The sequence below is a fragment of the Balaenoptera borealis genome (assembly GCF_965194805.1).
Source record: "Balaenoptera borealis genome assembly, chromosome: 10".
Lineage (NCBI taxonomy): Eukaryota > Metazoa > Chordata > Mammalia > Artiodactyla > Balaenopteridae > Balaenoptera > Balaenoptera borealis.
The window spans coordinates 69,104,799-69,117,579 of NC_138874.1; the positions used below are offsets into that span (position 1 = coordinate 69,104,799).

The 12,781-nt window shown below is 49.2% G+C and overlaps 1 long non-coding RNA gene across 2 annotated transcripts; it reads left to right on the plus strand.

Moving 5' to 3' along the window:
* Positions 1-804: 804 nt before the first annotated feature.
* LOC309635608 lies at positions 805-9,348 on the plus strand. 2 transcript variants are annotated; one of them, XR_014248930.1, is made up of 3 exons: positions 805-1,150; positions 4,774-5,009; positions 5,639-9,348. It is a non-coding gene; the product is annotated as an uncharacterized lncRNA (long non-coding RNA). The 2 variants fall into 2 exon arrangements; XR_014248931.1 differs by having other exon boundaries at positions 818-1,150; positions 4,951-5,009; positions 5,639-9,347.
* The last annotated feature ends 3,433 nt before the right edge of the window (positions 9,349-12,781 follow it).

Consider the following 12,781-nt stretch of genomic DNA (forward strand, 5'->3'; position numbering starts at 1 on the left):
TTTTAATCATATAAAATGCTGTTTAATGTAGATAAATATGAAACACAGAATTATCTAAATAGTATTTCAGTCTAGTATATATAGGTAACGTGGGTGTTACGAACTAAAAATCCTGCTAAGTTATATATTTCTTACCACTAATAAACATAATAGATGCATCTCTTTTCTGTATTTATTTTATTGGAGTATAGTTGATTTACAATGTTGTGTTAGTTTCACGTGTGCAGCAGTGATTCAGTTATACATATACATATATATCTTTTTCAGATTCTTTTCCATTATAGGTTATTACAAGATATTGAGTCTAGTTTCCTGTGCTATAAGGTAGGTCCTTGTTGATTAGCTATTTTATATATAGTAGTGTGTATAAGTTAATCCCAAACTCCTAATTTATCCCTCCCACCCCCCATCCCCTTTGGTAACCATAAGTTTTTTTTTCTATGTTTGTGAGTAATAGCAACGTGTTTTTAAAGCTCTGGAGCTGGATGGTTGAACAACAGTGTGAGTATATTTAATGCCATTAAATATACTCACCTAAAAACAGTTAAGATGGTAAATTTTATGTGTATTGTATCACAATTAAAGATTAAAATTAAAATTAATTAAATTGAACAAATCCTCTTCTGGCCCCTCTGACTGGTAAGCAAAGGTCAGACTCCTCCAGCTGCATTGAACATCCGCAGGACAGGCACCCAGTAACGACTCCTGCCCTGGGGACAATATCAACCCCCAGGGCTGCAGCACTGACAGAGTTAGTGGGAGGGGAGGTAGATAAGCCTCTGACAGCGTTGGCTTTAAGGGGAAGCCCCGCCCTGGCTCTGGCTTGCTTTCTCCTTCTCTAAATTCCACTTGGAAAACCAGAAGGGAGAGGCTCTGGGAGCTCCGCGGGGCCTCTTCCCGGGTCGCAATGGAGCGACAGAGACCTCTGGGCTCACCTGCAAGCTGGTGGTAGGAGGAGTCTCCAGGCTAACCACCTGAGGTTGCCTGGGGTCCCAGCCTCCTGCCACTTCCCCTAGCCAAGTACTGGGGCCCAGCAGGCTAGACTGACAACTCCTGCGGACCAAGGCAAGCACCGTCGGGGAGGAACTGAGGGCCCAGGGAGGAGCAACCTCCAGCCTGTGAAGTAAAACCTGCAGGGGGAGTCATCCAGGTAAAGAGCTCGGTGGGGTCCTAGCCTGGGGCTTTTGAAGGCTGGGGAGGAGGAGTTTCTTGGAAGAAGAGACAGAGGCCAGTGTGGCTGGACTGAGCGGGAAGAGGCAAGGTGGGCTGCTGGCAGGAGGAGGGGCTTGAGGTCTGGCTGAGGATTGGGGCTTTTCCCCAAATAGCCACTGAGAGATTTCCTGTTTGTTAGCAGAGTGACAGGAACAGACTTGTCTTTAAAGATATCTCTCTTGAATCAGAGGAAGTAGGAAATGGAAGCAGAGAACAGGAATCAGGGACAGTGTCAGTGGTGGCCTGGACCAGGGGAAGGGAGGGAGATGCAGAGAGGGGATAATGCATTTTGGAGTTGGGATCCAGGGACAGGGGATGAGCTGATTGCATGTGGGGGTGAGGAGGAAAGAGGGAGCAGACAGAGCCCGAGGGTTCTGGTCTGAGCAGGTGGGGAGATGGAGCTGCTGATGCATGGATATGGGGGAGGGGGTGGAAAGAGAGTCCCAGAAGGCAGTTTGGGGCCAGTTAACACTTAGACCCTTATAAGATTAGATCAACTCTGATCTACTTTCCTAATGAAGTCACTGGGAGAAACTGCTTCCCAGGGGATTTTGAGCAAGGCTGAACATCTTCTTACTCCAGGTGACTAAAAATTCTCTTGTTCCCAGTGAAGTGGACTGTTTATACTGGGGTTGGGTCTGGATATCATGTTCCAGCCAGCCTCAGTCTTGGGGAGAGGCATTCAAGGACAGGAACATAAAGACAGCAGCAAATGAGATTGTCAAGTCTACCTGGTGATGGCAGCCCTTCATCTGCCAGTCTGTCCCTGGGCCACTATGTGTCCAGCCAGAGAAGCCGAGCCTGCCAAGCTGTGTGCCCCGTGAAGGTGTCCGTCTCTCTGCTGCCAGCACTGTGGTGATGAGTGTGGACAGTGCAGCCAGACTGTCTGGGCTTGTCATCCCACCTCCAGGTCCTGCTCCCTGTATGGCTTTGTGTCACAGTGTTACCACGGCCCAGGCCAAGGCTGGAACCCCTCTCCTCGGGTCTACTCTGGAAATTAGAAACCGTTAAGATCTTAGGAAGTTCTTGCCCATCCCTCCCTATGTGGGAGCAGGATTCTTCTGGGCTCCAGAGAGTGAGCACTGGCACACGTGCACGCACACACACACACACACACACACACACACACACACGTGCGCAGTGACATTAAACAAGGTCTTATGGGGTGGGATCAGAAAAGGAACAGACATGGGGGGAGGTAACAAGAGGAGGAAAAAGGGATTGGAGGCACGGCCTACATGTGACACCACTCCCACACTTTTGAGTTCTTTTCCCACCTATACCTGAGGACATCCCGAGAAGAACATGCTAGAATCATTCCCACAGTGCAGATGGGAGACAGATAGGCCTTGAGAGACACAATGCCTTATCCAGGATGGAGAACAGGTACGAATGAGGAGACGAGTCTGGAGCCCAGGTCTGTCTCCTGAAAGCTGCCCACAGACCCCCCCCCGGGGGCTGTGGAGAGGGCTGCGGGTGTGACTGTGTGAGATATGGGCTTATGTGGAGAAGAGGGTGAACAGTCCGCCACCCAGAGTGCTGTGTGGAGAGCTATTGTCTGAGGAGGGGATTCAAGTAAGGGGGCCCCCGGGAGTGAAGTCACTTCCTTGACAAAAAACTCCAGCAGAGCTCGGAACCTTCCAACCAGGCACCCACATTCTAGTGACAGCCCCAGCTCATAGAGAAAGATGTTCTCCTGCTGTGGCCCGACTTCCTGGGGCTTCTGCTTCAGGAAACCCTGGAGTGAGAGGTTTTTCAGATGCTGTAGACGTTGGTTCAACCCTCAAAACCAACACCTCTGGTCATTTACCAGGAGGTCACCTAAGGTAACATAAGGTGGCCTAGAGCAGGCCAATCCAGGCCCAGCCACCTCTGGGAGCCCACCCTGAGCAGGTCCACATCCCTTCATCTCCATGTGGAGGAAGGGGGACTTGATGGGAGGTTCCCCCCGGGCAGGAACTGGTTGGTGTACACTTGGTAACTTGGTGGTCCTGTCATGGTCACACCCGAGGACAGGGCTGGCATGGAGGAAGGAGGATTCCTGAGGTGCCAGTGTGAATCCAAGGCCCTCAGCTTGTCAGCTTTTTTTCTGTCCTTGGTGGAGGTCTGTGCAGAGTGGAAGGCATGTGTCTGGGGTGCAGGTGTCTGGGGTGCAGATGTCTGGTGGGTCTGAGAACCAGCACAGACAGCCGGACAAGGCTCTGAGGCTTTCTGCCCGGCTGCTGGGCACTGATTTCTCAGGGCTCCACACAGGAGATCGGACAGGAGCCGGTCCACGGAGCCCCCTGCTCCATCTCCCTGCAGGAGGGGCAGGTGCCCCGCACCAGCAACAGAGCCCAGGGCAGGCTCAGGGTGAGTGCCGGAGAGGAGACTCCACACCCAGGAAGCCCCGGGTCCCGGAGCCACCCTGGTCCTCCCCTGGGCTCCCTCCTAGAGCCCTGCTCCCAGAGGAATCTGGACCCCATCTCCCCTCCCACCTGCCCTACTGCCCAGTCCCTGCTTTGTCCAGATGCAAAGTCATTGTCCTCATATTTGTAGGAATCTCAGAAAGACTGATAGGATCTACTTCATGTTAAGTCAAGGGTGTTTCTGCCTTTTTCTACAGATTTTCCTGTTTTAACTCCATCCCCAGGTGTCCCTGTTTGCCTGACCATCCTGATCCCTCCCACCCCGGGATCAGCCTCTGTGTTCTCATCCCTAGAATGGCATATTTTTATAACAATCACAGGGATGATGCAGTTAATACAGGAAGGGGCTCTCAGTACTGTGCTACAAACTACCCTGAGATCCTAATACATTTAATCATTGCCCACGGCCAATTCTACTGGTGACGCCAGAACCTTTATTCTGCTGAGGGCGCTCCTGCCCCATCTCCTGCCACAGGTCCCTGAGGCTTGGGGATTTGGTCTCAGCTCCAGCCCCAGCCCTCCTGGTGGTCCACGGTGCTTCCTCTGACTCGTGTCTCTACTCTGTTCCACCCCAGGGGGAAATGTGTCCACAGGGGACAGGAAAGAGACTCTCATGGTGTGGAGTGTCCAGGCAGGCAGGCTGGAGAAGCTGGTGGGCAACCTGGTGCCTGCCTTCCTGGACAGCGACCCCTCCGTCCTCCCCGCCTTTCTGGGCACCTACAGAGCCCTTGCAACCACCCAGCAGGTGCTGGACCTTCTGCCCCTCCTGGGACATTGGTGACTTGGCCACCTACTAGCTGTGAGATGTGGGAATGTCACTACACCTCTCTGAGTCTCAGTTTGCCCCTCTGCACACTAGGGTAAAGAGAGGACCAGCCCCCTAGGGTGACTGTAGGGACTAAGTGGGTCCTTCATGGAAAGTCCTTTCTGGGGACCTGGCCCCATGGAAAGGTCTGCTGGAGGGGCTGTGGTTGTGCTACGTTGTCATTGGCTGCTGTGCCAGTGGCCTTGACTGAACTGTTTTCCCATTTGAATGTTGACGTGTGATTCAATTTGGAGTGAGAGCAGAGATCCCTGGGGGCGAGCAATAGGGCCCAGGACACTCAGATATGTGTGATGGGGCTGACTGGGCCCATTCATTCTTCAAATATAGAAGAAGGCCCACTAGGTGCAGGCATTTTTCTAGGAACAACCATCATTTAATGCATCGAGCAGACAGCAGCCCTTCCCTCCAGAGCTTCCGTTCTCCCTGGGGTCACACCGTCACACTGACCATCACATCCAGGTGTCCTCAGCACAGTCCATGTGACACCTTCCTGGCCTCCTCTAGGTACGATGCATCCTCCCTTACTCTGATGAGGATGGCGGACACCTGCACCAACTGAAAATGTGAGTGGGCTTTGATTCAAGAGGGAGGGGCTCCATTCCCCAAAGAGCTGTGTAGAGATGTAGGGTCTGTGGATGGGCGGGAGCTGGCAGAACCCTGGATCCCACACATTGCAAGGTGGAAGGAAAGGCCAGACCTCTGTCTCTGCTGCCCACCTGACTACTCCCAGGGCCGTGTCCTCCATCCTGGGCACCTGGCTGCACTATTACCGTGAGGATTTTCACCAGCCCCCAGAATTTCCCTGCCTGAAGATGCTATTGGCTTACCTAGAGCTCAGCATACCTGGCTCAGACCTAGAGCACCGTGCCTACTTCCTTCTGGCACAGCTGGAGCACCCGGAGCCCACTGAGGTAGAGAGTGATGGTGAGGAGGACTCAGGGTGGGTGATGGAAATCAGTGGGGAGCGGGAGTGGCTGGGCCACACAAAATAGAGGCTTCAGAGGCTAGAACTGGGCTAGGAGCAATGAGGAGGCTCAGATCACTACTCTCCTGGACTGCAGTCCTGGAAGACTTCCTGGGGGTGGCATGTTGGACTGAGACTTCACTGATTGGCCATGAGAAGTTTCTTGTCTTTGGGAGGCCCGTGGAAAAGCAATCCTACTGATGATATTTTCTCTTCTTGGAGCTACAGCACAGGCTCCAAAACAAGCTCTGGAAACACCTTGAGACCTAGAGCCACCTGCACCTCTGCTGCCCGCTACAGCTCCAGAGCCAGAGCAAGCTCAAGCCACAGCTCTCACTTAAGTTCAAAGACAAGATCAAGTGAATATGCCAGCTCCAATTCCACAACCAGGGCATGCTTATGCCCTAGCTCTCATTTAATCTCAAAAGGGAGAAAAAGCTTCTACACAGGCTCCAATTCCTGATCCAGAGAAGGTTCCAGCAACAGCTCTCCTCCCATCTTCAGAGCCTGAATCATCACAGAAACCTGTCCTAGTGCTTCCTCTACAACTTCAGCCAGTTTCCTCAACAGCCTCAGTTCAGAGCTGAAGCCACCTCGGCGAGGGCACTGCCCCTGGCTCTGGAGCCCATCATGCTTTGGCACCAGCTGTGGCCCCGGAGTGTATCCAGCTCCAGTTCTGGATTAGAGACCACAGCAGACCCAGTTCTTCTAGTTACTCAGGTGCTAGAGCCAGTTCCTCCCTTAAGATCCCTGGAGCTGCTGCCAGCTCAGCCACAAGCACAAGCACATGCAGAGCCTTCAGGGCCGAATTAGGAGCTGCCCCAGTGCCTACAGCAGCGCTGGAGCCTTCCTTCCCCTCCCCTCTAATTCCATTTTCTTTAATATTTGGGGGTTTTATTACAGATACTAAATTGTTTATTCTATGATATAAAGTTCACTTAAAATTTAATTCTTTGATTATTTAAAATTGTACATGTAAGTGGCACTAAGTACATTCACAGTGTTACATAACCCCCTCTAATGTCTGTTCCAGAACATTTCATCAAAGGGAAATGCTGTATGTATTAGTCACTCCTCATTCCTCTCACCTTCAGCGCTGGGACGCCCCAATATTCCTTATATCTCTGGATTTATCAATCCCTGGTTTTTCGTATCAGTGGTAACATGTAACTTGTGGCCTGTTGTGTCTGGCCAAGTATGTATGAGGAGACTGATTAAAGTTTGATTCTGGCTTACATAAAAAATGTTAAAAATTTAAGGTGGCCACTGAGTTAAGAGGCATGACTTTGGATGTGTTTGATCCAGGGGAATTTCTGAGTGGCGCTTGTGTGAGCAGAAAGGGTTTTAACAAAACATAGCAGGTGCTCAAGGAAGCTTCAGGAAAGTCAGAGTCTCAGTCCAGGGAGCTCAGGACTGAGCACAGGCCCCACCTACCCCTCAGGCTCCTCCAGCAGTGATCCACCGCCCGCCCCTGGTCCAGCCCCCAGGGCTGGCATCCCTCCCATTCAGCTTCTGCACAGGAAGGGGCTCTGCCTTTTCCCCAAAACCACAAATGGGTGGGGGCATTATGGGCCACCTTGTCCATCAAAGTCAAGTCAGGGGCCCTGTTTGGGAAAAGCATCTTAGGAACTTGTTTGGAAACAAGCAATTTCTTTTTAAATTAATTAATTAATTAATTTATCTTTGCGTTGGGTCTTCGTTGTTGCGCACGGGCTTTCTCTAGTTGCGGTGAGCAGGGGCTACTCTTCGTTGTGGTGCACGGGCTTCTCTTGTTGCGGAACACGGGCTCTAGGCGCACGGGCTTCAGTAGTTGTGGCACACGGGCTCAGTAGTTGTGGTGCACGGGCTTAGTTGCTCCGCGGCATGTGAGATCTTCCCGGATCGGGGCTCGAACCCCTGTCCCCTGTGTTGGCAGGTGGATTCTTAACCACTGCGCCACCAGGGAAGTCCACAGCGATTTTTAGAAGGTGGCTGCTCTAATCTACAGACCCTAGACTTCAGCTGCAGTGCTGAACCCTACTCACTTCAGACTGGCCCCCCTCACAATCCGAATTGGCTCTGGCCAATCTATCCTGTTACTCTTTGTCCTGAATGCAGTGGTTTTCGTATACTGACAGACTCCTCGGTTTGTCTCAAGTCGAAAGTCAAGGAGAGATTCTGTTAGCAATCAAGGACCTGTGTTCAGTCCTGAATGGCAGGTTTTTTCTCCAATTTCAGGGCTTGTCCCTATACTGTGCTCCTAAGTGTATAGTTATACCACCCCTTAGATTGTCTAATTGTTGAGTATATTGTACAGTGTTAAATACATTGCACCCTTAAAGCTGTCTTATCCATTTTATCTTTCAAAAATCTGAACATATGGCCAGCATATACCTGAGCTCACTTTTGGTGAAATTTAAATGTCAGTAAAATAGTATACCCATTAAAAAAAAAAAAGTAAAGTCAGGGGGAGTCCCACGGTCTGAGTTATTGAGTGAGTCCATGGTCAGCGACCTCTCTTTTCTATGCCCAGAGATGGAGCCCCCCTAAAGCAGAGAACAAAAGTCCTCACAGGGAGGAAATTCTAAGCTCTCCCTTGAGGAGGAAAGACTGAAGGCCCTGATTAAACTTGGAGTAGATGAAGCAGAGAACAGAGGACCAAAGGGAAGGGCTGCCTGGGCTGAGGCTCTACTATAATGGTTAGGAGCACAGGCTCTGTGTTGGTTTGCAGGAAGTGGCCGGGAATCATCCCATCAAAGTCTCCAAATTCACCTCCAGAGAACATCTTCACTAAAGAACCCAAAATATCACTTGGTCACCTGGAGTCTATGGAAGCTTGAGATGCTGTCTAGCTCGTGAGCAAGGACAAGGGTTGAGGACGGGGTGTCCCACAGAGTTCAGGGCAGTGCAGGTTGTCTGCCTTAGCAAGGAGGGCCCACTATCATTGGATGCCCATATTTCCCTAATATAGCAGAAAAACCAGAATACCACAGGCACAGGCAAGAGGGAGATTTCTTCCTTTCTCATGAATGTAAACTGTTCATACTGACCCTCACCTGCACACCTTGGTAGTCAGCCCATATTTTCCTGCCCCAGCATTTTTAGCTGGTGTCCAACCTCAAGGCTGTCTGTCTTTTGGTACAAAGTGGCTGCTGGAGCACCAGCCTTGACCAGCCACCAAGTCTTCATTTCTGAGGCAGGAGGGAGGAAAATGAAGGGCGAAAGGGCCAATCCAGCTGTGTCTGCTCTATCTAAACAGCCTCCCACAAGTCCACATAATCCTTTTGCTCACTTCTAATCTGCCTGAAGTTCACCTGACTGCTTTCAGCTGCAACAGAGGTTAGGAACTCGACCGTTGAATTTGGCCAATTTCCATCCTCATTTAGACTATTTTTCTCTTCTTAAGGAAAATATAATGAAAACCACATGGTGACGGCCAGGACTCTTTCCCTACAATAAACACCAGGATGAAAGGGAAGGAGATGGAGTGATTTTCAGATGAATTAGACATTCATTTCCCCACCATGGACTCTTTCCCTGGTGTCTTTTTATTCCCAGAGAAATTAGAAACATGGTTCCTTACCAGGATATTTGAGTGGGAAAGATTCTTTCAATTCCTAGGCAGGTGATTGGATCCACTGAGTAGCTTCTTTCTGCCTGTACCTTGTAAGTAGCTCTGAGAACAGCTTCTGTTCTCTAATGAGGTGGGCAGAATAGGAGGGTGGTGGAGGCTTTTGGGCAAGTGTTCCAAAGGTTGCATCAAAATTGAATTGCTGGGACTTCCCTCATGGCACAGTGGTTAAGAATCTACCTGCCAATGCAGGGGACACAGGTTCGAGCCCCGGTCCGGGAAGATCCCACATACCACGGAGCAACTAAGCCCATGAGCCACAACTACTGAACCTGTGAGCCACAACTACTGAACCCGTGTGTTACAACTACTGAAGCCCACATGCCTAGAGCCCGTGCTCCGCAACAAGAGAAGCCGCTGCAATGAGAAGCCCGCGCACCGCAATGAAGAGTAGCCCCTGCTTGCCGCAACTAGAGAAAAGCCCGCACACAGCAACGAAGACCCAACGCAGCCAAAAATAAATAAATAATAATTTTTTTTAAAAAATTGAGGGCTTCCCTGGTGGCGCAGTGGTTGAGAGTCTGCCTGCCAATGCAGGGGACACGGGTTCGAGCCCTGGTCTGGGAGGATCCCACATGCCGCGGAGCAACTAGGCCCGTGAGCCACAACTGCTGAGCCCGCGCGTCTGGAGCTTGTGCTCCGCAACGAGAGGCCGCGACAGTGAGAGGCCCGCGCACCGCAATGAAGAGTGGCCCCCACTTGCCACAACTTGAGAAAGCCCACGCACAGAAACGAAGACACAACACAGCCAAAAATAAATAAATAAATAAATAAATAATTAAAAAAAAAAAAAATTGAATTGCTGTCTTCAAGGAATACACTAATTGGACACAAGCCTTTTGACATTAAGAACACTTGCACTGGGACTTCCCTGGTGGCACAGTGTTAAGAATCCGCCTGCCAACGCAGGGGACACAGGTTCCATCCCTGGTCCGGGAAGATCCCACATGCCATGGAACAACCAAGCCCGTGCACCACAACTACTGAGCCTGTGGTCTAGAGCCCACGAGCCACAACTACTGAAGCCCACGAGCCACAGCTACTGAAGCCTGCGTGCCTAGAGCCTGTGCTCCTCAACAGGAGAAGCCACCTCAATGAGAGACCTGCACATCACAACAAAGAGTGGCCCCCGCTCGCTGCAACTAGAGAAAGCCATGCGCAGCCAAAAATAAATAAATATATTAAAAAAAAAAAGACTTGCACTATCATGGAGAATATTAATAGTAAAAATAATACATACCATATAAAACTCCATGTGGTCAAATGTATTATTGATTTAAGATTGATGGAAGAAAAAGATCATTTTGAAGTTTTTTGATATCAATATTTGACTCAGATCAGTTGACCAAGTACAAATAACGATCACTAAAGAAATCTTAAAACGAGAGCACTTATAGTCAGTCATTAAGATGTGATGTGAACAAAAAACCTGTCGTTTATTTTTTTAAAAATTGATCCCAACTAAAATACTTTTAGTTAATTGAAAATAAACATAGATAAACTATAAATAATTTACTGTGCTGTATTTTCAAAACAGGATCAAAACAATTAAAATGTCTGATTGAAATTTTCCCTGTAAAATACTTTCTCAATGCTATTTTTCAAATACTGTTATAATTCTGATTGCAATGTTTATTAAGGTCAGAATAAAAAATTCTGAGGAATCAAAGTTCTCTGAGGTCAAATGACTGGGTCAGAAGAGCAGGGTTAATTTAGAGGATGAAACTAGAAAGGCAAAATTGAGTTTTGTCATTTTTTTAAATTTTATTATTTTTAAAAAATATTTATTTATTTATTTTTGGCTGTGTTGGGACTTCGTTGCTGCGTGCGGGCTTTCTCCAGTTGCCGTGAGCAGGAGCCACTCTTCGTTGTGCTGTGCGGGCCTCTCATTGAGGTGGCTTCTCCTGTTGCAGAGCACAGGCTCTAGGCGCGCAGGCTTCAGTAGTTGTGGCTCACGGGCTCTAGAACGCAGGCTCAGTAGTTGTGGCGCAAGGCTTAGTTGCTCCACAGCATGTGGGCTCTTCCCCGACCAGAGCTCGAACCCATGTCCCCTGCATTGGCAGGCAGATTCTTAACCCCTGCGCCACCAGGGAAGTCCCTGTCATTTTTTTTTTACATAAGTTTATTTATTTATTTATTTATGGCTGTGTTGGGTCTTTGTTGCTGCGCAGGCTTTCCCTAGTTGCGGCGAGCAGGGGCCACTCTTCACTGCGGTGTGCGGGCCTCTCACGGCAGTGGCCTCTCTTGTTGTGGAGCACGGGCTCTAGGCCTGTGAGCTTCAGCAGCCGTGGCACACGGGCTCAGCAGTTGCGGCTCACAGGCTCTAGAGCACAGGCTCAGTAGTTGTGGCACACGGGCTTAGTTGCTCTGCGGGATGTGGGATCTTCGAGACCGGGGATCGAACCCATGTCCCCTGCATTGGCAGGCAGACTCCTAACCACTGCGCCACTGGAGAAATCCTGTCCCTGTCATTTTTTTTTTTTAATTAATTTTTATTTTTGGCTGTGTTGGGTCTTCATTTCTATGCGAGGGCTTTCTCTAGTTGCGGCAAGCGGGGGCCGCTCTTCATTGCGGTGCGTGGGCCTCTCACTATCGTGGCCTCTCTTGTTGCGGAGCACAGGCTCCAGACGCGCAGGCTCAGTAGTTGTGGCTCACAGGCCTAGTTGCTCCACGGCATGTGGGATCTTCCCAGACCAGGGCTCGAACCCGTGTCCCCTGCATTAGCAGGCAGATTCTCAACCACTGCGCCACCAGGGAAGCCCTGTCCCTGTCATTTTAAATGTACTTGATTGATGCCTATTTAAGTTGATGCTATGATGAAAATTTTTGTGTGTATGTTAGTTTATGCTGAATTACCAAACAACTCCCAAAATTTCAGCAGCACATCACTCTACATTTCACACATCACAGTTCACATTGGGGAGACTGCACTCCTTCACGTGGTCAATCAGGAACCCAGAGTTTTCCATCCTGGGCCTCCTCCATCCCTAGGACCTCATCCCCATCTGCATCCATCAGCAGAAGGGGCAAGAACATGGAGAAATGCATGTGGGAGGTGATAATGGGCCAGGTCTGGAAGGACACACATCAGTTTCTCTCCTGCTCCATTGGTAAGGACATGGTCCTATGGCTACAAAGGAGGGTGGAAAATCTTCCAGCTGTGCACCCCAAGGAGGGGAATGGATTTTCATGGACAATTCACATTGTCAGCAAAAGCAAGTAATTCACTGAGATTTATTGTGTTTTCAAATTATTATTGAGTATTTACCATATGCAAAGCACTGTGCTGCGAGTGGCCTGAGAATTGATTGAACATCATCTTGGTCTGAGAGAAGCTCTGAATCCACAGGAGAAATGACATGGAATTGAAGGCCTGCCATCCGAGGAGAAAAGGATAAAGAGAATGTTCTCTGGAAGTTCAGGGAATGATTCTAGATTTGGAAGCTGCCTGGAGATGATAGGATTTGGACTCCACTTGCAGAGATGAACAAGATACGGTTGTGGAAGAAGCTGGAAGCAGGAGCTATAGAAGCAGGTCCTTTAAGTACAAGGTATCATAAAGAATATCACGCAGCCATTAAATTCGTATTTTCTAAAACTTTAAATGGATGGAATATTTATTCATATTAAGTGAAAAAGTGACCGGTAATATAAGGTAATCCTTTTCTTTTTAACTCTATATAAGTTTGGATGAATTTATACAGATACGTCGAGTGACAGTTTCCAATTTTTTAAAACGCTTTATTGTTAATATAAACAGA